Source organism: Triticum dicoccoides, chromosome 5B, assembly GCF_002162155.2.
Source record: "Triticum dicoccoides isolate Atlit2015 ecotype Zavitan chromosome 5B, WEW_v2.0, whole genome shotgun sequence".
Classification (NCBI taxonomy): domain Eukaryota; kingdom Viridiplantae; phylum Streptophyta; class Magnoliopsida; order Poales; family Poaceae; genus Triticum; species Triticum dicoccoides.
The window spans coordinates 703,939,214-703,963,620 of NC_041389.1; the positions used below are offsets into that span (position 1 = coordinate 703,939,214).

Genomic DNA, 24,407 nt, shown 5'->3' on the forward strand with positions numbered 1-24,407 from the left:
GACCTACAAAATGTTGACAGCTAGTTACTGTACACTAAAGATAGAAAGGTTTGAAGAAGGGATTCTTTCGGGTGATACCAGAATCCAATGCTAGTGTTCGAGAGAGTTTTCTCACAAGTCTTAGATGAATTGTTAGGTGGTAACATAAAAAAATTAGATTAATGTAACATGTTTTTGCGTTATGACTGAATCACAGTTAGGATTAAGAAACAAAGACAATAATTTTTTTGAAGGAATATCTTACATGCAGGGGGACTGAAACGAAAGACTAACCCAAAAACATGTAACAATAGATTAAAAAGGCTAAAAAGTTACTACAGAAGGATGTATCTGCAATAACAAAGAAGAGAAAGCGTGCGGATCTAAATTTCAAAAGGCAGTATTGAGGGCCTCTCTGATAGAGAAGGGAAACTAAAGGGCCTTTCTATAAGAATAGCAGCACATGCAAGTGCAAGAAAGAAGGTTCCACGGACTTCCGTGAAAAATCTAAAAAAAATTGGACCATTTCACGATTTGTGCGTGTCATCCTTGCGCAGGGGCCATGCTAATCTTCTCTGTATCGTTCCAATTTTATCGGATGTCCCCGAAGGGACGATGCTAGCTGCCGCGCTCTGCCTTATAAACCAGTCCAACTCTCCCCGGCTGGCCGATTTCGGACTAAACAAATGAGCGTTTGTTTTGCCCATGACGCTATCCAGCAAAACCCAGACGCCATCAGGCGTGCGATGGGCCGCCAGTAACAGGCTGCATCTCTCTTGATGTGGCCCATATTAATGGAAGAGCATAATGGTCTCTCGTGTTTTTTCATTATTAGGGAATAACGAATGATGCTTGGACACTTAAAAAATAATACAGTTTTTGCCGCACATGGGGGGAGGGCACATGCACGTTTAGGAACGAAGGGATCAATAAATCCTTCGGGATGTTCACAGTTTATGGAAGGCGGATGAAGCAAACTTGTACATGAAGGAGATTATGAGATCAAGTTGTTGCCATGCGTACACGTTGCCAAGATCATAGCTCCAAAAGGTTCATGTTAAGCTAGCTTACCGTGTCTTTGGTTTGATTGGATATATAAAAAGGATATGCAACATGCATAATTTTCTACACAGAGATTGAGATTTCACTTGTTGTGACCTACATAATGTTGACAGCTAGTTATTGTACACTAAAGATAGAAAGGTTTGAAGAAGGGATTCTTTCGGGTGATACCAGAATCCAATGCTAGTGTTCGAGAGAGTTTTCTCACAAGTCTTAGATGAGTTTGTTAGGTGGTAACATAAACAAATTAGATTAATGAAACATGTTTTTGCGTTATGACTGAATCACAGTTAGGATTAAGAAACAAAAACAATAATTTTTTTGAAGGAATATACTATATGTAGGGGGACTGAAATGAAAGACAAACCCAAAAACATGTAACAATAGATTAAAAAGGCTAAAAAGTTACTACAGAAAGGATGTATCTGTAATAACAAAGAAGAGAAAGCGTGTGGATCTAAATTTAAAAAGGCAGTATTGAGGGCCTCTCTGATAGAGAAGGGAAACTAAAGGGCCTTTCTATAAGAATAGCAGCACACGCAAGTGCAAGAAAGAAGGTTCCACGGACTTCCATGAAAAATCTCAAAAAAAATTGGACCATTTCTCGATTTGTGCATGCCATCCTTGCGCAGGGGCCATGCTAATCTTCTCTGTATCGTTCCAATTTTATCGGATGTCCCCGAAGGGACGATGCTAGCTGCCGCGCTCTGCCTTACAAACTAGTCCGACTCTCCCCGGCTGGCCGATGTGGGACTAACCAAATGAGCATTTGTTTTGCCCATGATGCTATCCAGCAAAACCCAGACACCATCAGGCGTGCGATGGGCCGCCAGTAACAGGCTATATCTCTCTTGATGTGGCCCATATTAATGGAAGAGCATAATGGGCTCGTGTTTTTTCATTACTAGGGAATAACGAATGATGCTTGGACACTAAACAAAATACTACAGTTTTTGCCGCACATGGGGGGAGGGCACATGCATGTTTAGGAACGAAGGTATCAATAAATCGTTCGGGATGTTCACAGTTTATGGAAGGCGGATGAAGCAAACTTGTACATGAAGGAGATTATGCGATCAGGTTGTTGCCATGCGAACACGTTGCCAAGATAAAATCTCCAAAAGGTTCATGCTAAGCTAGCTTACCGTGTCTTTGGTTTGACTGGATATATAAAAAGGATATGCAACATGCATAATTTTCTACATAGATATTAAGATTTCACTTGTTGTGACCTACATAATGTTGACCGCTCGTTATTGTACACTAAAGATAGAAAGGTTTGAAGAAAGGATTCTTTCGGGTGATACCAGAATACAATGCTAGTGTTCGAGAGAGTTTTCTCACATGTCTTAGATGAGTTTGTTAGGTGGTAACATAAGCAAATTAGATTAATGAAACATGTTTTTGCGTTATGACTAAATCACAGTTAAGATTAAGCAACAAAGTCAATAATTTTTTTGAATGAATATACTACATGTAGGAGGACTGAAACGAAAGACTAACCCAAAAACATGTAACAATAGATTAAAAAGGCTAAAAAGTTACTACAGAAAGGATGTATCTGCAATAACAAAGAAGAGAAAGCGTGTGGATCTAAATTTAAAAAGGTAGTATTGAGGGCCTCTCTGATAGAGAAGGGAAACTAAAGGGCCTTTCTATAAGAATAGCAGCACACGCAAGTGCAACAAAGAAGGTTCCACGGACTTCTGTGAAAAATCTCAAAACAATTTGGACCATTTCTCGATTTGTGCGTGTCATCCTTGCGCAAGGGCCATGCTAATCTTCTCTGTATCGTTCCAATTTTATCGGATGTCCCCGAAGGGACGATGCTAGCTGCCGCGCTCTGCCTTATAAACAGTCCGACTCTCCCCGGCTGGCTGATTTAGGACTAAACAAATGAGCGTTTGTTTTGCCCACGACGATATCCAGCAAAACCCAGACGCCATCAGGCGTGCGATGGGCCGCCAGTAATAGGCTGGATCTCTTTTGAAGTGGCCCATATTAATGGAAGAGCATAATGGGCTCTCGTGTTTTTTCATTACTAGGGAATAACGAATGATGCTTGGACACTAAAAAAATACTACAATTTTTGCCGCACATGGGGGGAGGGCACATGCACGTTTAGGAACGAAGGGATCAATAAATCGTTCGGGATGTTTACAGTTTATGGAAGGCGGACGAAGCAAACTTGTACAAGAAGGAGATTATGCGATCAAGTTGTTGCCATGCGTACACGTTGCCAAGATAAAAGCTCCAAAAGGTTCATGCTAAGCTAGCTTAGCGTGTCTTTGGTTTGACTGGATATATATAAAGGATATGCAACATGCATAATTTTTCTACACAGAGATTGAGATATCACTTGTTGTGACCTACATAATGTTAGACCGCTTGTTATTGTACACTAAAGATAGAAAGGTTTGAAGAAGGGATTCTTTCGGGTGATACCAGAATCCAATCCTAGTGTTCGAGAGATTTTTCTCACAAGTCTTAGATGAGTTTGTGAGGTGGTAACATAAGCAGATTAGATTAATGAAACATGTTTTTGCTTTATGACTGAATCACAGTTAAGATTAAGGAACAAAGACAATTTTTTTGAAGGAATATACTACATGTAGGAGGACTAAAATGAAAGATTAATCCAATAACATGTAATAATAGATTAAAAAGGCAAAAAAGTTACTACAGAAAGGATGTATCTGCAATAACAAAGCTGAGAAAGCGTGTGGATCTAAATTTAAAAAGGCAGTATTGAGGGCCTCTTTGATAGAGAAGGGAAACTAAAGGGCCTTACTATAAGAATAGCAGCACAAACAAGTGCAAGAAAGAAGGCTCCACGGACTTGCGTGGAAAATCTCAAAAAAATTGTACCATTTCTCGATTTGTGCGTCTCATCCTTGCGCAGGGGGCATGCTAATCTTCTCTGTATCGTTCAATTTTATCGGATGTCCCCGAAGGGACGATGCTAGCTGCCACGCTCTACCTTATAAACCAGTCTGACTCTCCCCGACTAGCCAATGTGGGACTAAAGAAATGAGCATTTGTTTTGCCCATGGTGCTGTCCAGCAAAACCCAGACGCCATCAGGCGTGCGATCGGCCGCCAGTAACAGGCTGGATCTCTCTTGATGTGGCCCACAATAATGGAAGAGCATAATGGGCTCTCGTGTTTTTTCATTACTAGGGAATAACGAATGATGCTTGGACACTAAAAATATACTATTGTTTTTGCCGCACGTGTGGGGAGGGCACATGCACGTTTAGGAAAGAAGGGATCAATAAATCCTTTGGGCTGTTCACAGTTTATGGAAGGTCGATGAAGCAAACTTGTGCATGAAGGAGATTATGCGATCAAGTTGTTGCCATGCGTACACGTTGCCAAGTTCATAGCTCCAAAATGTTCATGCTAAGGCAACTTACCGTGTATTTGGTTTGATTGGATATATAAAAAGGATATACAACATGCATAATTTTCTACACAGATATTGAGATTTCATTTTTTGTGACCTACATAATATTGACTGCTGGTTATTGTACAGTAAAGATAGAAACGTTTGAAGAAGGGACTCTTTCGAGTGATACCAAAATCCAATGCTAGTGTTCGAGAGAGTTTTCTCACAAGTCTTAGATGAGTTTGTTAGGTGGTATCATAAGCAAATTAGATTAATGAAACATGTTTTTGTGTTATGACTGAATCACAGTTCAGATTAAGGAACAAAGACAAGAATTTTTTTGAAGGAATATACTACATGTAGGAGGACTGAAACAAAAGAATAACCCAAAAACATGTAATAATAGATTAAAAAGGCTAAAATGTTACTACAGAAAGGATGTATCTGCAATAGCAAAGAATAGAAAGCGTTTGGATCTAAATTTAAAAAGGCAATATTGAGGGCCTCTCTAATAGAGGAGGGAAACTAAAGGGCCTTTCTATAAGAATAGCAGCACACGAAAGGGCAAGAAAGAAGGCTCCATGGACTTGCGTGGAAAATCTCAAAAAAAAATGGACCATTTCTCGATTTGTGCATGTGATCCTTGCGCAGGGGCCATGCTAATCTTCTCTATATCATTCCAATTTTATCGGATATCCCCGAAGGGACGATGCTAGCTGTTGCACTCTGCCTTATAAACTAGTCCAACTGTCCCCGGCTGGCCGATGTGTGACTAAATAAATGAGCGTTTGTTTTGCCCACGACGCTGTCCAGCAAAACCCAGACGCCATCAGGTGTGCGATGGGCCGCCAGTAAGAGGCTGGATCTCTCTTGATGTGGCCGACATTAATGGCAAAGCATAATGGGCTCTTTTTGTCTAATTACTAGGGAATAACGAATGATGCTTGGACACTAAAAATATACTATAGTTTTTGCGGCACGTGGGGGAGGGCACATCACATTTAGGAGAGGAGGGATCAACAAATCGTTTTGTTTGTTCACAATTTATATATGAAAGATGGATTATACAAATCGACAAACCTTTTGAAAAAGCAAACTTGTGTGTGAAGGAGATTATATGATCAAGTTCACTACAAGAAATATGTCAAGTTGCGACCATCACTATTGGTCGCTGAAAGGTCATTGTTTTTGATTTGCGGCCTTTTGTGACCAAAAATAGAGGGTCAAAAGCTGACCGTCTTTAATGGAAATTAACGACCTTCTGTGTGAGAAGGTAGTAGAAGGCAACGACCAAAATAAAAGGTCGTTGGTTCAACGACCTTTTTTTGGTCGCTAGCTGTCTGCATAGGCCACGTCGGATCCGACGTGGCAAGATGACATGGCAAAATGGCGACCAAATGAAAAGGTCGTATATAAGAATCAACCCGGTGTAGTTCGATATTTTACATGGGCCGAGCCTAACAATTCAGCCTTTCTATATGTTTTTTCTTGTCAATTTTTGGTCGACTTCATGGGCCAAGGCCAAGCAGCCTTTTTATTTCCAGGGCCATGGCCTTTTTCATTCTATATAATTTCTATTTTTGGTTTTTTATTTTTTGTCAAATTCAATTTTCTAGATAATTTCTAATTTGGCTTTTATTTTATTTTGTTAGGTTCAGCTTTCAGATTATTGTAGTTGGGCAAGTCCTAATTGTCAGATTCTTCTAGGCGTAACCGATATACCAATCAGGAAGGAGGAACACATCAAAATCTTGAAATAACAGCCACAATATTGAGAAACACAATTTTTTTATTAAAATATTCCAGTCACAATATAGCCATACACAATCACAGTATAACACTACAGATAAAACGCTCAACAAGTATAAGGACATCTCCAACACCTTAACGCCTTCAGCATGCCAAACAGCACATCCATCCACACATTAAGGACAAGGACTGAGTTCAGATCAATTGATCCCTTGACATAAGGCAATAAGAAATTGTGCTCATGTATGAACAAAAATAAAATAAACAAAACTTTGAGGCCATAGCGTGTGCCACAAAAATCTTAACAAATGCATATATAACCACAGGGAACACATGCTACAGGCATCAAGCATCACGTCATCAAGCATCAAGCCCATTTATGTTCGTGTTTATGCTATGAATGGCACTATAGTTGACAAAGATCTGGTTTGCGTCGCCTTTGACATCGATGTAATCAAAGTACTTGAGAACCTGGGATACGGAATTGATCTTAGAAATGAAAATTGCAAATTATACATAAACCAGTAGTAGAACCACTACGACCTACTATATTGCCTTACCAAAAGTACTAGCAGAAAACACTCTAATAACCAGGTCTACAAGTCAATTCATCATAGCAACATAACTCGAAAAGAGAAGGTGTCAGAGCATGATGTTATCAGAAGCATGATTTACATGTACTCCAATTACCTTTGACTAATTGACTGCATGAACTAGCCTGGCTGAAGCATATGCTAACAAATTTACCCAAGACCCTCTAGCATATCCAGACAGCCAAAAGGATACCACTACCTATTCATGCTTCCACCAACCCAAATTAACGGAAGAGCATAACGGGCCCTCATGTTTTTTCATTAGGCAATGACGAACGATGCTTGGACACTAAAAAATACTATAGTTGTTTCCACACGTGGGGGGAGGGTACATGCACGTTTAGGAAAGGAGGGATCAACAAATCCTTTTGGTTCTTCGCAATTTATGAAATGTGGATTATGAAAATTGACAAACCTTTCTAATTAAAAAGCAAACTTGTGCGTGAAGGAGATTATATGATCAAGTTGTTGCCACATGTACACATTGCAAAGATCATTGTGCCAAATGGTTCATGCTAAGCTAGCTTACCATGTCTTTGCTTTGACTAGATATATAAAATGGTATGCAACATTCATACTTTTCTACATGAAGATTGAGATTTCACCAGTTGTGACCTACGTAATTCATCGACTACAAGTTATTGTACACTAAAGACAGAAAGGTTTGAAGAAGGGATTCTTTCGGGTGATACCAGAATCCAACACTAATGTTCGATAGGGTTTTCTCACAAGTCTTAGATGATTTTGTTAGGTGGTAACATAATCAAATTAGACTATGAAACATGTTTTTTGCATTATGACCGAATAATAGTTAAGGTTAAGTAACAAAGACAATAAAATATTAAAGGAATACACTACATGTAGGAGGACTGAAATGGAAGACTAATCTAGAAACATGTAATAATAGATTAAAAAGGCTAAAAATTTACGACAGAAAGGTTGTATCTGCAATAATAAAGAAGAGAAAGCGTGTGGATCTAAGTTTAAAAAGGCAGTATTGAGGACCTCTTTGATAGAGAAGGGAAACTAAATGGCCTTTCTATAAGAATGGCAGCACAGGCAAGTGCAAGAAAGAAGGCTCCAGGGACTTGCGCAGAAAATCTTGAAAAATTATGGACCATTTCTTGATTTGTGCGTGTCATCCTTGCCCAGGGGCCATGCTAATCTTTTCTTTATCGTTCCAATTTTATCGGATGTCCCCGAAGGGACGATGCTAGATGTCGTGCTCTGCCTTATAAACCGGTGCGACTCTCCCCACGTAGCCGATGTGGGACTAAACGAACGAGTGTTTGTTTTACCCACTGTGCTGTCCAGCCAAACCTAGACACCATCGGGCGTGCGGTGGGCTGCCAATACCAAGCTGGATCTCTCTTGATGTGGCCCAAATTAATGGAAGAGCATAACGGGCCCTCATGTTTTTTCATTAGGGAATAACGAATGATGCTTGGACACTAAAAAAAATACTATAGTTGTCGCCGCACGTGGGGGGAGGGTACATGCACGTTTAGGAAAGGAGGGATCAACAAATCCTTTTGGTTGTTCACAATTTATGAAATGTGGATTATGAAATTCGACAAACCTTTCTAAAAAGCAAACTTGTGCATGAAGGAGATTAGACGATCAAGTTTTTGCAACATGTACACATTGCAAAGACCATAGTGCCAAAAGGTTCATGCTAAACTAGCTTACCGTGTCTTTGGTTTGACTAGATATATAAAATGTTATGCAACATATATACTTTTCTACATGAAGATTGAGATTTCACCAGTTGTGACCTACGTAATTCATCGACCACTAGTTATTGTACACTAAAGATAGAAAGGTTTGAAGAAGGGATTCTTTCAGGTGATACCAGAATCCAACACTAGTGTCTGAGAGAGTTTTCTCACAAGTCTGAGATGAGTTTGTTACTAGATATATAAAATGGTATGCAATATTCATACTTTTCTATATGAAGATTGAGATTTCACCGGTTGTGACCTACGTAATTCATCGGCCACTGGTTATTGTACACTAAAAATAGAAAGGTTTGAAGAAGGGATTTTTTTTTGGGTCATACCAGAATCCAACACTAATGTCCGATAGAATATTCTCACAAGTCTTAGATGAGTTTGTTAGGTGGTAACATAATCAAATTAGACTAATGAAACATATTTTTTGCATTATGACCGAATCATAGTTAAGGTTAAGTAACAAAGAGAATAAAATATTGAAGGAATACACTACATGTAGGATGATGAAACGGGAGACTAATCCAGAAACATGGAATAATAGATTAAAAAGGCTAAAAATTTACTACAGAAATTTTGTATCTACAATAACGAAGAAGAGAAAGCGGGTGGATCTAAATTTAAAAAGGCAGTACTGAGGACCTCTCTGATAGAGAAGGGAAACTAAAGGGCCTTTCTATAAGAATAGCAGCACACACAAGTGAAAAAAAGAAGGCTCCAGGGACTTGCGCGGAAAATCTTAAAAAAAATGGACCATTTCTTGATCTGTGCGTGTCATCCTTGCGCAGGGCCATGCTAATCTTCTCTGTATCGTTCTCATTTTATCGGATGTCCTCTAAGGGACGATGCTAGCTGCCGTGCTGCCTTAAAAACCAGTCCGACTCTCCCCGGCTGGCCAATGTGGGACTGAACAAACGAGCGTTTGTTTTGCCCACATCGCTGTCCAGCAAAACCTAGACGCCATCATGCATGCGATGGGCCGCTAGTAGCAGGCTGGATATCTCTTGATGTGGCCCACATTAATGGAAGTGCATAACATGCTCTCGTGTTTTCTCATTATTAGGGAATAACGAACGATGCTTGGACACTACAAAATACTACAGGTTTTGCTGCACGTGGGGGGAGGGCACGTGCACGTTTAGGAAAGGAGGGATCAACAAATCCTTTTGGTTGTTCACAATTTATATATGAAAGGTGGATCATGCAAATTGTCAAACCTTTTAAAAAAAGCAAACTTGTGAGTGAAGGATATTATACGATCAAGTTTTTGCCACACGTACACATTACAAAGACCTTAGTGCCAAAAGGTTCATGCTAAGATAGCTTATCGTGTCTTTGGTTTGAGTAGATATATAAAATGGTATGCAACATTCATACTTTTTTACATTAAGATTGAGATTTCACCAATTGTGACATACGTAATTCATTGACCACTAGTTATTGTACACTAAAGATAGAAAGGTTTGAAGAAGGGATTCTTTCGGGTGATATCAGAATGCAACACTAGTCTTCGAGAGAGTTTTCTCACAAGTCTTAGATGAGTTTATTAGGTGGTAAGATAGTCAAATTAGAGTAATGAAACATGTTTTTTGGCATTATGACCGAATCATATTTATGGTTAAGGAACGAAGACAATAAAATATTGAAGGTATACACTACATCTAGGAGGACCGAAATGGAAGAGTAATCCAAAACGTGTAATCATAGATTAAAAAGGCTAAAAAGTTACTACAATAAGGTTGTATCTGCAATAACAAAGAAGAGAAAGCGTGTGGGTCTAAATTTAAAAAGGCAGTATTGAGGATGCTACTTCTTGAGCTTGCGTTGGTTTTTACCTTGAAGAGGAAATGATGATGCAACAAAGAAGAGGAAAGGCCACCTAGATTTTGACCCGGCCGTGTCAGACCTCAGACGCAATGTTGGGCTATGCCTAATAGGCCTGCATCGAAAAATTAATGAAAGATTCAAAAATAAAAGAATTTTAAAATAATAGAACAACTCAAAAGTGACTCAAAATTATAAAATACTCAAAATAATGAAAGTTCCAAAATAATGAAGAAGGCCAAAGCGGAGCCTCGTGCACGACCCTGTCGATTGCTAGGCAACCATGAGAACGCATGAGAAAGCAACCATGAGAACGTGATGTCCAACAACCTCCTTGTTTTGTTACAAGTAAGGCCAAATATTTTGCAGTCAACACCCTTGGTTTTAGATTTTGTTACAAGTAAGGCCAAAATTTTGACAAGTCGTGGGAATCCTTGCTAGAAATTTCGGTAGCATAACACATTGGAGGAAAGAAATGCATGTCGAGGGGCACTATTATTGATGCACAACCATGCGTGCCAGTTTGCATTGCATATGAAAGAAGAACACCACGTGTCATTACAATGATTCCGCCATCAGCTTGCCTCCTAATGCAACATGATTCAGTTACCACAAGGTAAAGTCGTATGTGATCACTCTCTATCCCTGTTCCAAATTTGTATCTGCCTACATCCTACAATGCCTTCATCACGCCTAGGGAGCGCTTTGCTTCTGCAATGTCCATTGCCGCGCAGAGATATATAGGCCATGTCTCTTGCCGTGGACAACTTTGTTGCCCCTGTCAATGCCTCTGTCTTAACCCATCTTTCTCTTCCCATGTGGATATGGCCACCTAATGTTAGCTTTAATTCAGTGGAGACAATCTTCTTCTCTTGCCTTCACGCCCTCCATCTAAAAAAATCCAACCCATGTTATGAGGTCAATCTGCACAAAAGTAGGCAAACAAACAAAAAACAACAACTCCTATAGGTCTCTACTTGCATTAGGCATGGTCTTTGTCGGGATCTATTTACGACTTGCATTTGCACCAAACAAAATCACACTCACAAACCCTCGAAGTTCAACAACGTGAAATTCTCAAGTTTTCTAGCCTATTCAGCAAATAAGAGGTACTTGCGAGAGGATAGTTAAATTCCGCAATGACTGCTTAATGTCACCAGAAATTAACTTGAAAGAGAAACAAAGGTTCATGTGATAATCGAGAACCTCAGGCTTGCCCATGAATATCATGTGGATACAGTGCCTCAAGGTAGGTTCATTTTGTAAACAGGATCCTGCAGCCATTTGCACCTTGAAATGCTGGGCATAGCATCATTGGTATGAACATGCAGTTTCCGAACAAAGTACATGCTACTGATCCAAATTCATAACATATGGAAGAGATCAAGGTAAAGAGTCTCCGATCTTCTTAATAGCTCCATCGATAATTATGAAATGGTTCAGATTTTTATACTGGCTAAGATTTCAAAATGCAATGGCTAAGATTTCCTATAGCAGTTTCTTAAGTCATGAATTCTCATAAGCAGAACTGGCATGTTTGCTGAAAGTGTTTATCATCAAAGCCATGGTCAAACCATAACACACAAATCTAAAAAAAAGGACAAGAATAAGATTTACTATTTGGATGGCTCATAATTAGTGCACCCGCTATCAGCTTCATTTGGCCAATCAAACAACTAGAGATGTAAAATATGCGATACAATACAATGAACATTTCAAAGGACAAGGGGAGGAGACCAGTACCTCTCCTAGTCGGGAAGCGGCGCTGGCAAGTCGAGGAGGCCGGTAAGTCACGCTGCTAGGTCGAGGAGGCTACCTCACAGACTTCTTCCGCGTCGCCCTAGTAGCTCTGGCTGGCGCAATGGTGGTTGAACATCTTAGCTCCTCCTCTGCGTTATTTAGATTTTATTCAGTATCCCCTTGTCCATCTGCAAAGCTCGCACTTGATTATTTAGTGTAGTAAGCTGCACATAGATAAGAGCACGAGTAAGATGAATGTTGGAGGATCAAATTAAATAGCAACACATAAATAGGTGGACAACAACTCATTACTGGTTTCAGACACTTGCCACACAAAGCATGTTTCTTGCAAACATAGTGTTCAGAACACGAAGCATGTACTGTTATCAGACAAAAAACTATAATGCAGTTAGAACATTAAACTCAAAGATACTTGATTAATAATGGACGAATAGGTAGGATCTAGTAAAAATTTCCAAGATGAAGTGGGTTTCCAAAGCAACAAGAAATGATCATATGAACAGTACAAGGTAAGATCTAACCAATGCAACACTAGCTCATCAGATCAACACCACGAACATAAGACAAGCATGGGTCAGAGATCCTATAACCAACCAGTTATAGCAGCCATGAAACCAGCAAGGAAACAATCTTCTCAAAGCCATAATCTTTAGCCACTTAGAAACCCTACATCACTAGCTCCTTAGAAGAAAATTCCATAGTTTCGTCAAGAGGATAGCCTTCATATTAAATCCAGCTAACCTATAAACTCAATAGTAATGCTAATTCTCAAAGGCACTTGTCAAATGCCAAGTCATCATAGACATTTTTCCTTAGGAACTAATTAAGCCCTCAAATACTCTAGCGGGACAAGATATTGTTCCATTATTCAGAAAAATAAAGGATATGACCATGGTAGTATCTCCTCTTCTCAGATTTAGAGGAAATCCTTAGCGGAGATACGAAAATCGAACCTGAACCAGAATATTACCAAATGCAAAATCCTATTCGCGAGTAATATTTCTGACATGACAGACACAAGTAGGATTCATTTAGCAAAACAAACTCGACAAGATTTATGCCAACCAAAGGACACCGACAACACAATATTCCTGCCCGCACAAGGCCACAACAGGACATAGTTGAAATATAAAACAAGAATGCGACTAGGAATAATGCATCATTACAGACTGGGAACTTACGGGCCAAGCAGCACATAAATCAAACAAGCAACCATCTGATTCTAGTTTTTAATTTAAAGAGACAATAGCCATATTATCCATTTGTAGCACTACAAATGCATTATCTAGGAGTACAATTTTTCCTTTTAGTCATAAATACACTTCAGTTCTAGTAGAAGCAAAAATGTACAATGCACGACGTGATAAGAGTGAACATTTCGAAGGAGAAGGGGAGAGAGCAGTACCTATCCTAGCTCAGAAGCAGCACCGCCAGCTCGAGGAGGGAGTTGGGAAGTCACACTGCCAGGTCAAGGATGCTGCCTCGCAGCTCTAACTACTAGGCCAAGTAAGCTGCACATAGAGAAGAGCACGGGTAAGATGGGTGCTGGAGGATCAGATTGAACAGCAAACCTAAATTGGTGCACAAACACTCATTAATTGTTTCAAACACTTGCCACACGAGCATCTACCTTGCAAACAGAGTGTTAAAAAAGTTGTTGCCGCTATACAATAATAAGCCTACGAGGATAGGAAATGCAGAACTCTATTTGTTCTCTTGTTGCAAGTTGCTACCACAAATGTTGTCCCTTTGGGTCCTTAAAAAAGGAGTCAGACTAATGGCCATGCTATGAGTAGATGGCATGTTAAATTTGTGATTCTCATACTGGAAAGCTTAGTCCATAATTTCTCTACTAATTAGATGCATCTCCAACATTAAATCATCTAATGGATCTCAAATAGGTGAAATGGACTAAGTATGTAAGTCAAGAGTGAGGGAGAAGATGACGGGCTTTTGGTTTGGGACCATATGAACATAAAGCTTGAATCTGTAATCCTACATTCATCAGCAAAACAAATCCAAAAGCCCGACTTGTATTCACAAGAAATATTTCCGACATGACGAACACAAGTTGCATCCATTCAGCAAAACAAGTTCTGACAAGATTTATCCTAACCAAAGGAAACCAACAACACAAGTTCCTACTTGCACCAAGGCCACAACAGGGCATGATTGAAATACAAAAAAAAAAAGAATGTGTCCAGGAATGATACATTTAAAAAGACCAGTAACTTACATGCCAAGCAGCACATAAATCACAGGAGCAACAATCGGATTCCAGTTTTTAATTTAAAGAAAGAAAATAACCATATCATCCGTTTGTAGTACTACAAATGCACTATCTGGGAGTACTAATATTCTTTTTGAAAAGAAAAAATGCCCAGTTGATCATTAGCTACTCTGCAGATTAGGACAGGGAAAATAGACATGATAGTATCAATAAGGACCAAGTCTTACATGGCCATTGATAAAAGAAGTACTGCACGAACAATAGAAATATGGTAAAAGTTGGTTCTATTAATAGTTTATTGAACTCCAGTGCTCGTAGTCCACATCAACGCAAAACATACAAACAATACAGTGGCAGGTAGCAGTAGCAAAATGACCAACGAAACAATAAAAGGTCAAGCCATAGGAAGTACCAATGCAACAATACATCACTAGATCAACACAAAGAGTGTACAGCAATGCCTAGAAAGCATGGGTCAGAGCTTCTGATCAAACCCACCAAGCAACAGTAGTGATCACCAGCAAATGATCAAACCGGCAAGGTGACAATCATCTAAAGCAACAGTAATGACAATCGTCTACCTCACAATTCTAGCACCGAAACTATCACAATGGCAAAACCATTTAAAAACTTGAGGGTACCCCACACGTTGATGCCATAATTGATTGATGAAATGGATTGATAACATGAGAATCAAAATTTTGAATACATATGGCTTATTGTATTAGATAATATATAGTTGTACATAAGTAGAAATAATTGAATATAAGTAGAATAGTTGAATGGAAAATAATTTTCCGTGCATGGTTGAATTGTGTAGTGGGTCTTTTCCTATGTATGTTTGCATGTTGATGTCGGCCTTATCCCATTCATAACTGCACGGTGAGGTGGCATGCTTGCAAGTTGAGATAAATAAATTAGTTGGGATGACTCTCTTAGGTATATAGGATAAGGATGACATCTGCAAGAATGCTACACATGCAAGTCTATGAAAGCAGTCAATTTGTTTCATTGCAGAGAGATGTTGTCAAGTACGCAAAGAACTGCCATGTTTTTTTGAGAATAAAATCTGTGAAATTGCCATGGAAAGTAGTACTAACTTGCCATGTGGCACATAACAAAACCACAAAGCCGCCAGCCTAAAACAAATTGAAAGAAACGTGCCATGGCAAACACCTATCACATTTGTGCAAAACAACACAACAATCATATGGGAATCATCTACCACATCACATACACATGATCAAAAAGCAGTTAATCCGACAAAAAGTATGCACAAAAACGACAACAGTATAGTTGCATCCCTCAAAAAGCAGATCAACAGGGCACACTACACTAGCCGAAAAACCATACCATCTGCTCTGTCCATTTCATAATAGTAATTGATACTATAGTAAAATTGGCATTACAAGATTACCATGACTCGAACTAAATTGCAGCTTGATGTTTCGGGAGCTATGCCATGTGAAATTCATGCGACAAACGCTATGAGCGGCGGCCTCACCTACGGGGCAGATGAAGATGGTTGAAGGGGATCATCGATGTGAACCCCCTTTCCGCCCGCACGCGCCCGTAGGCCACCTGTCTAGGCTGCTGCTCATCGGCAACAAGCGCCAACCCGCTCATGCGCCCACCGCCACCGCCGCCGCGCTCGATGAAGCCTGTTGGGGATATAACTACTGGTATGACCCGCCAAGAGGAGCCGGGTTATGCTGAGAAGCATTCTTGGAGGCAGAAGCTCAAGCTTGAAGACGGCGGCTTAGTAAAGAGCCAACGGCCTAGAGGTGACTTAAGGCCCATAGTGTTAAACCGCCTTGACCATGTAACTTGTATTGTAAGGCAAGAAATATTAAAGAGACCGAGCCGGATACAATCTATAAGCCGGCCAGGACTCTGTAGAGCCGCTGGGCGTCGACCTCAGTATATAAGGGGACGACCCGGCGGCGGTTCAGGATACGAAATAACTTCTCGAGAGCTAGGTCAAGCGATTTAGCTTCCTGGTCATTGAGACATACATAATCCCAATCACAACTAGACGTAGGCTTTTACCTTCATCGTAAGGGGCCGAACTAGTATAAACCTTCTCGTGTCTCTTGTCCCGATTAACCCCTTCAGGCTTCCTAGTTGCGATGGCTCCACGACTAAGTCCTTCCACTAGGACATCTGGCGTGACAATTCCATGACAGTTGGCGCCCACCGTGGGGCTCGCGCACGGTGGATTTGAGTTCTTGAAGGGCAGCTTCGAAGGGCTCAAGGGATACGCTGTAGGCCGGATGACCAAGAGTCGTCACGGCAAGCTCTACATCGACGACGCAGGTTGGGGCCCCGAGGCCGGCTCAATTGAGTACTGGTACCGGGTCCCCTTCGGCGGAATCCACGTCTTCATCGGAAAGATCGGCGAGCTGGGCCCTGAGCTGGACATCTGCACCGACCTCGTCGAGACGGCTCAGCGTGCGAGACCTGCCTGGGCTCTGCCGGCTGTGAAGCGTGCCTTCATGGGATGCATCCACAGAGGGCTCTCTGAAGGGTCTGCCTCTAATGGTGAGGCGGCCATCAACTCTGACGGAGAGTCATCCACAGGCGAGATAGATTCATTGTACCAACTGCAGGATGGCGGGCTCGGCGGCTGTTCCGATGGCAGCAATAATCCGGATTGTCTTGAGCCGTCGTATAGGGTCGGGATCTTCATGGCTGGAACCCAACCCATCCAGGACTCTGCAACTACAGCAACGTAACCTCCGTGTCAGCAGCTGCCAGGGAAGGAGGTCCTGTGCGCTCACCGGCCCAGGTGTTAATGGATCTCACCGACAAATTGACCACCCTGTTAACCGTCGTATTCAGCCCGGCGGATCAAGCCAACCATGATGCAGAGGTGGCACAGTTAAAGTTGGATATGGTGCATGTTGGGGAACGTTGCAGAAAATAAAATTTTCCTACTGTTTCACCAAGATCCATCTATGAGTTCATCTAAGCAACGAGTGATAGGAGTGCATCTACATACCTTTGTAGATCACGAGCGGAAGCGTTCAAGAGAACGGGTGAGGGAGTTCCGGACTAGGGGGTGTCCGGATAGCCGAACTATCATCATCGGCCGGACTCCAAGACTATGAAGATACAAGATTGAAGACTTCGTCCCATGTCCGGATGGGACTTTCCTTGGCGTGGAAGGCAAGCTTGGCGATACGGATATGTAGATTTCCTACCATTGTAACCGACTCTGTGTAACCCTAGCCCTCTCCGGTGTCTATATAAACCGGATGGGTTTAGTCCATAGGACGAACAATAATCATACCATAGGCTAGCTTTTAGGGTTTAGCCTCCTTGATCTCGTGGTAGATCCACTCTTGTAACACACATCATCAATATTAATCAAGCAGGACGTAGGGTTTTACCTCCATCAAGAGGGCCCGAACCTGGGTAAAACATCGTGTCCCTTGTCTCCTGTTACCATCCGCCTAGACGCACAGTTCGGGACCCCCTACCCGAGATCCGCCGGTTTTGACACCGACATTGGTGCTTTCATTGAGAGTTCCTCTGTGTCATCACCGATAGGCTCGATGGCTTCTTCGATCATCATCAATGACGCAGTCCAGGGTGAGATTTTTCTCCCCGGACAGATCTTCGTATTCGGCAGCTTTGCACTACGGGCCAATTCGCTTGGCCATCTGGAGCAGATCGAAAGCTACGCCCCTGGCCGTCAGGTCAGATTTGGAAGTTTAAACTTCACGGTGGACATCCGCGGGGACTTGATCTTCGATGGGTTTGAGCCACAGCCGAGCGTGCCGCACTGTCCCGGCGAGCATGATTTAGCTCTGCAGCCGGACAGTACCCTGGAGGCCACACTCGAACCCGCTCCGATCTTCAATTCGGAGCCGGCCGCGCAGGTCGAGGACGGATGGCTAGACACCGCCTCGGGAACTGCAACCTCTATAGTGATAGAGCCGAACAGTGACCTTGTCCCTCATGAAGCTTGTGACTCCGAGGTGCCGGACTCCTTGCCGGACTCCGAACCTCCCACGCCCTCTCCGATCGAATCCGATTGGGCGCCGATCATGGAGTTCACCGCAGCAGACATCTTTCAGCACTCACCTTTTGGCGACATCTTGAGTTCGCTAAAGTATCTCTTGTTATCGGGAGAGCCCTGGCCGGACTGCGGTCAGGACGGTTGGGATGCGAACGACGAAGAAATTCAAAGCCCACCCACCACCCACTTGGTAGCCGCTGTCCACGATCTAACCGACATGCTAGACTACGACTCTGAAGACATCGACGGTATGGACGAAGATGCCGGAGATGACAAAGAACCAGCGCCCACTGGGCACTGGAAAGCCACCTCATCATATGACATATACATGGTGGATATCCCAAAGGATGGGAACAGCGAAGAAACAACGGAGGATGACCCCTCCAAGAAGCAGCCCAAGCGCCGGCGTCAGCGGCGCCACTCTAAATCCCGCCACAGCAAGAATGAAGACTCCGGCACCGGAGATAATAATACACCGGACAGCGCTGAAGATAACCCACTCCAGCAAGATGCAGCGCAGGAGGACGGAGACGCCAGCCCTCATGAGAGAGCGGCAGAAGAAGAGGTAGAGGATTACATGCCTCCCTCCGGAGACGAGGCAAGCCTCGACGACGATGAATTCGTCGTGCCTGAGGTTCCCGTCGAACAAGAGCGTTTTAAACGCAGGCTTATGGCCACGGCAAACAGCCTCAAGAAAAAGCAGCAGCAACTTAGAGCTGACCAAGATCTGCTAGCCGACAGATGGACTTAAGTCCTCGCGGCCGAAGAGCATGAGCTCGAACGCCCCTCCAAAAGCTACCCTAAACGCAAGCTGCTCCCCCAATTAGAGGAGGAAGCGTATGAACCCGCATCACCAGGAGACAATACGGCTGACCGACCACCCCGTGGTCGCGACAGAGAGGCTTCTAGGCCCTTCACCAGACCCATACCCCGGCATCGCTCAAAAAGCACAAGGCCGCAGGGGAACGCTCTGCACTTGCGAGATATATTGGAGGATAAGGCAAGACAATCAAGATCGATCTATGGATCGCGTGGGCGCCCCACGGTACGTGACGACAACCGTCGCGCCGGACACAGTAAGTCCGGCTGGGTCGAACAAAACAGGCAAAGTTCTTCTGAGCTCCGTCGTGATATCGCCCAGTACAGAGGCGCCGCACACCCACTATGCTTCACAGATGAAGTAGTGGATCATCAAATCCCCGAAGGGTTTAAACCCGTGAATATCGAATCGTACGATGGCACAACAGACCCCGCGGTTTGGATCGAAGACTATCTTCTTCACATCCACATGGCCCGCGGCGACGATCTTCACGCCATCAAATATCTCCCCCTCAAGCTTAAAGGACCAGCCCGACATTGGCTTAACAGCTTGCCAGCAGAGTCAATTGGGAGTTGGGAAGACTTGGAAGCCGCATTCCTCGATAACTTCCAAGGCACGTATGTGCGACCACCAGACGCTGATGACCTAAGCCATATAATTCAGCAGCCAGACGAATTGGCCAGACAATTCTGGACACGGTTCTTAACCAAGAAAAACCAAATCATCGACTGTCCGGATGCGGAGGCCCTCGCGGCCTTCAAGCATAACATCCGCGACAAGTGGCTTGCCCGGCACCTGGGACAGGAAAAGCCGAAATCCATTGCAGCCCTCACATCTCTGATGACCCGCTTTTGCGCGGGTGAGGATAGCTGGCTAGCACGCAGCAACAACCTTAGCAAACATTTTGGTAGTCCGGATTTCAAGGACCGAAATGGCAGGTCGCGTCGTAACAAAAACAAGCGCCGCATCAACGGCGACAATACTGAGGATACGACAGTCAATGCCGGATTCAGAGGCTCTAAACCCAGTCAGCGGAAAAAGCCATTCAAAAGAACTGCCCCGGTTCCGTCCAATTTGGACCGAATACTCGACCGCTTGTGCCAGATACACGGCACCCCCGAAAAGCCAGCTAACCACACCAATAGGGACTGTTGGGTATTCAAGCAGGCGGGCAAGTTAATTGCCGAAAACAATGACAAGGGGCTGCATAGCGACGACGAGGAAGAGACCCGACCGCTGAACAATAGAGGACAGAAGGGTTTCCCCCCACAGGTGCGGACGGTGAACATGATATACGCAACGCACATACCTAAAAGGAAGCGGAAGCGTGCACTCAGGGATGTATACACGATGGAGCCAGTCGCCCCGAAGTTCAATCCATGGTCCTCCTGCCCGATCACTTTTGACCAAAGGGACCACCCCAACAGCATCTGCCACGGCGGATTCGCCGCATTGGTCTTAGACCCAATAGTCGATGGATTTCACCTCACCAGAGTCCTGATGGACGGCGGCAGCAGCCTGAACCTGCTCTATCAGGATACAGTGCGCAAAATGGGCATAGACCCCTCAAGGATTAAACCTACCAAGACGACCTTTAAAGGCGTCATACCAGGTGTAGAAGCCAATTATACAGGCTCAGTTACACTGGAAGTGGTCTTCGGATCCCCGGATAACTTCCGAAGCGAGGAGTTAATCTTCGACATAGTCCCGTTCCGCAGCGGCTATCATGCCTTGCTCGGACGCACCACGTTTGCAAAGTTCAACACGGTGCCGCACTACGCATACCTCAAGCTCAAGATGCCAGGCTCTCGAGGAGTTATTACAGTCAACAGAAACACTGAATGTTCTCTCCAAACGGAGGAACATACAACGGCTCTCGCAGCAGAAGTACAAAGCAGCCTCTTAAGGCAATTCTCGAGTCCGGCTGTTAAACGGCCGGACACAGCTAAGCGCGCCCGAAGTAACCGACAACAAGACCACCTGGCACGTTCCGAGCACGCGTAGCAGTGCGGCCCCAACCCCAGCCCCTGCAAAACGTCAAAGCAGGTCCTCCGCGTACACCATTATGCTCTGAAGATACCATGGGCATGGGGAGAGGGGCACGACCATGATAAGCCCAGACTGCGGCTCAACCACACCAGAGGCTCTCAAGTGTGTCGTTCTTTTTTCTTTCTACCTTTTATTTTTTACCCATAGGACTCCGTTCGTCAGAGGCCCTGTCCGGCAGCAGACCTGCTGAACTCACGATGCAACAGCCAGGGAAGGATGAAGGCTACAACGAATATACAGGTGGTCTCCATTACGAGCATTTTTATACACCAATCCGCAGCCCACCCCTGGAGGGGGACATGTTTAACAGTCCCATCCCTTGCTTATCGCACTATTTGTATCGTTCTGCATTCATAGCAGCACTTATTGAATAAAACAATGCAGCACCTTTTTGCTTATCATTGCATTTCGTTTTCATACATATGTTCATTTATGACATATTGCATCCGTACACTTTGGTACGATTAAAACACACCAGGGGCTTATGTTTCCCGCATCATGGTGTGATAAGTCCGAACACTTTCACAAGTGCGGCACCCCGAACTTATAGCATTATATGCATCGGCTCCGAATCATGTCTTGGGTCAATAGTTGGGTTTGCCCGGCTCCCATGTTTTGGTACCTTACGTTCCGTTATATCGGCTAAGGTAGCACTGGGAGAACCACTGCGATTGCGCCCCAGTTGAGCTGGGTTAATGCCTCAGTGGAGAAAGCTAAAACTGACCGTTATGATGAGGCGAGAGCCGGTCGCTGTTCGAGAGGTTTTTGCGGGTCCTTAAAGACTTATGCCGCTTAGAGCGAGGAGCCGGATCCTGTCCGGCCTAGGTGTGGATAGCGCCCCAAATTCGGCCTTCCGAAGACTAGGGGCTTCGCCGAAATTTAAAATTATGGAATTCTATGGCTAAGTGAGAGTGTTCAAGCATTACAAGTCGGGTTGCCTTGTTCGCTGTGTTGAGCGCCTCCCTAGATGGACCCAAAAATGGGAACAAGAGTGCTCAAGTTTATCCCGAACACCCCAGCACTCGTGGCATGGGGGCTGAAGCCGACGACTTGCCATCTCTCAGATTTGATAAACAGCCGCACAGAAGGTAATATTTTAAATTAACAAGCGTTGCTTAGCGCATATGAACTAAGTTTTCGCGCACAGGATAACAAAATGCGAGTCTACTCAAAAATTACATCTTTGGAGCACTCCCCCGCAATAGTGCGGGCGCCCTTCAGCACACTCTTATAATACATCTCGGGCGTGCGATGCTCCTTGCCCTCTGGTGGTGGGTCCGTCACAAGCTTCTGGGCATCCATCTTTCCCCAGTGCACCTTTGCGCGGGCAAGGGCCCGACGGGCACCCTCAATACAGGCGAAGTGCTTGATGACTTCAACCCACGGGCACGCATCCACCAGCCGCCGCACCAGGCGGAAGTAGCTCCCAGGCATGGCCTCCTTAGGCCACAGCCGAACTATGAGGCCCTTCATGGCCTGTTCGGCCGCCTTGTGGAGCTCGACCAGCTGCTTCAGCTGGTCGCTAAGGGGTACCGGATGTTCGGCCTCAGCATACTGAGACCAGAAGACCTTCTCTGTCGAGCTCCCCTCCTCGGCCCGGTCGAATGCGGTAGCGTCGGACACGCTGCGAGGAAGATCTGCGAACACCCCTGGAGATCTCCGAATACGGGTAAGCAATAGGTAATTAACACTCACATGCTTACTTTGCATGAAAAATGCCTTACCCGCTGCTATTTTCTTCACTGCCTCAATCTCCTGGAGGGCCTTGTAGGCTTCGGCCTTAGCGGCTTTGGCACTCTCAAGAGCCGTTGCAAGCTCAGACTCTCGAGTCTTCGAGTCACGCTCCAGGCTCTCATGTTTTTTCACGAGATCCTGGAGCTCTTGCTGTACCTCCGCCACCCGCGCCTCCTGCCTCTCTCGCTCGGTGCGCTCCGCGGCCGCATTGCGTTTGGCCGCGGCCACCGCCTCTTTCAGGGTCGCCACCTCGTTAGTGGCCCCTGCAATACCCACGTTATCCTTGTCATCCTTTTGCAACCAAAATCCTTTTCTGTAAGGTACAATTTTAATAAGGTATTGCTCATCTTCCTTGTCCTCGAGCTGCTTCTTGGCACGGCCGAGCTCGTTCTCGGACCGCTCGAGGTTCTCCTTCAAAGTATTGACCTCCGCAGTCAGTGCAGCAGAGGTCAGCAGCGCAGCCTGCAAGCCCATATTGACATATTTATTATGACTCCTGCGTATATCTTTTTAGATCCTCAGTCCGGCTTTTCTTTCCGAACACCGAACCGAGCACCAAGGGCTACTGTCTATGCGGTACCATTTTATACATATTGAAATTCTTACCTCAAAGCCTGTTAGAAGGCTGCTGCAGGCTTCGGTCAGCCCGCTCTTGGCGAGCTGCACCTTCTGAATCACCGCACTCATAACAGTGCGGTGTTCCTCTTCGATGGAGGCGCCTTTGAGAGCCTCCAACAAATTATCCGGCGCCTCCGGTTGGACGGAGGCTGCCGGTGTCATGGTCTTGCCATTCTTACGAAGGGGTCGCCCGCCGGACTCCGGAGCCACTGTGGGTTCCGGGGCTGAGTCCGGTGCAAAGTCCGAGAGGTTGTCCTGCGACACCTCCGAGGCCCTCTCCTCCTGGTGGGTCCCTTCCTGGGATCCCACCTCGGCATCGTCCGCGTCACGGGGGGTGGAGGCAGTCGGAAGAGAATCCATATCCGACGCACCTAGGGACCCGCTCGATGAAGCGGGAAGATCATCCTTAGGCGGACTGCAGGGTTGTATGCGGCATTAGAAAGACATTATGTGGCAAGAAATAAAAATCGTGAAATTATTCGGGAGTCCGGATACTTACAATCTCGCCAGGGGCTTGGCCCTTGGAGGCCAGTCCTCATCGTCGTCACTGGCGTTGGCGGAACAGTCCGTGGGAAGTGTTTTTCCCTTCTTGGACCCTTCGGCCTCCCTTGTTAGGGAGGCCTTCCTTTTCTTCCCTTCCCCCACTGGGGGAGAGGCTCTCTTCTCCTCCTCACCTTGGTGGGAGGAGTCGGCCTCGGATTCATCATCCGATAGCACCTGAAAACAGGAACTCTTCCGAGTCCCCGTGGCCTTCTTCTTGGCCTTCTTCGCCGGCACCACGTGGGGTGCCAGAGCCAGCAGCCCCGTTAGGCGGGCGTCCGCTGGATCCTCGGGCAATGGGGCCGGA

At 44.6% G+C, this 24,407-nt stretch overlaps 9 non-coding genes across 9 annotated transcripts; all 9 read right to left on the reverse strand.

Moving 5' to 3' along the window:
- Positions 1 to 490: 490 nt before the first annotated feature.
- On the reverse strand, positions 491 to 593 carry LOC119313175. The gene has a single exon (XR_005151558.1). It is a non-coding gene; the product is annotated as a U6 spliceosomal RNA (small nuclear RNA).
- A 1,034-nt stretch (positions 594 to 1,627) lies between these two features.
- LOC119313185 lies at positions 1,628 to 1,730 on the reverse strand. Its single transcript, XR_005151567.1, has one exon. It is a non-coding gene; the product is annotated as a U6 spliceosomal RNA (small nuclear RNA).
- A 1,033-nt stretch (positions 1,731 to 2,763) lies between these two features.
- On the reverse strand, positions 2,764 to 2,866 carry LOC119313189. The gene has a single exon (XR_005151571.1). It is a non-coding gene; the product is annotated as a U6 spliceosomal RNA (small nuclear RNA).
- A 1,031-nt stretch (positions 2,867 to 3,897) lies between these two features.
- LOC119313195 lies at positions 3,898 to 3,999 on the reverse strand. The gene has a single exon (XR_005151577.1). It is a non-coding gene; the product is annotated as a U6 spliceosomal RNA (small nuclear RNA).
- A 1,034-nt stretch (positions 4,000 to 5,033) lies between these two features.
- Positions 5,034 to 5,136, reverse strand: LOC119313196. Its single transcript, XR_005151578.1, has one exon. It is a non-coding gene; the product is annotated as a U6 spliceosomal RNA (small nuclear RNA).
- Positions 5,137 to 7,876: 2,740 nt separating this feature from the next.
- Positions 7,877 to 7,979, reverse strand: LOC119313198. Its single transcript, XR_005151579.1, has one exon. It is a non-coding gene; the product is annotated as a U6 spliceosomal RNA (small nuclear RNA).
- A 1,263-nt stretch (positions 7,980 to 9,242) lies between these two features.
- LOC119313201 lies at positions 9,243 to 9,344 on the reverse strand. Its single transcript, XR_005151582.1, has one exon. It is a non-coding gene; the product is annotated as a U6 spliceosomal RNA (small nuclear RNA).
- A 2,184-nt stretch (positions 9,345 to 11,528) lies between these two features.
- LOC119313289 lies at positions 11,529 to 11,643 on the reverse strand. Its single transcript, XR_005151650.1, has one exon. It is a non-coding gene; the product is annotated as a small nucleolar RNA Z278 (small nucleolar RNA).
- A 153-nt stretch (positions 11,644 to 11,796) lies between these two features.
- Positions 11,797 to 11,892, reverse strand: LOC119313261. The gene has a single exon (XR_005151628.1). It is a non-coding gene; the product is annotated as a small nucleolar RNA Z223 (small nucleolar RNA).
- Positions 11,893 to 24,407: the final 12,515 nt, after the last annotated feature.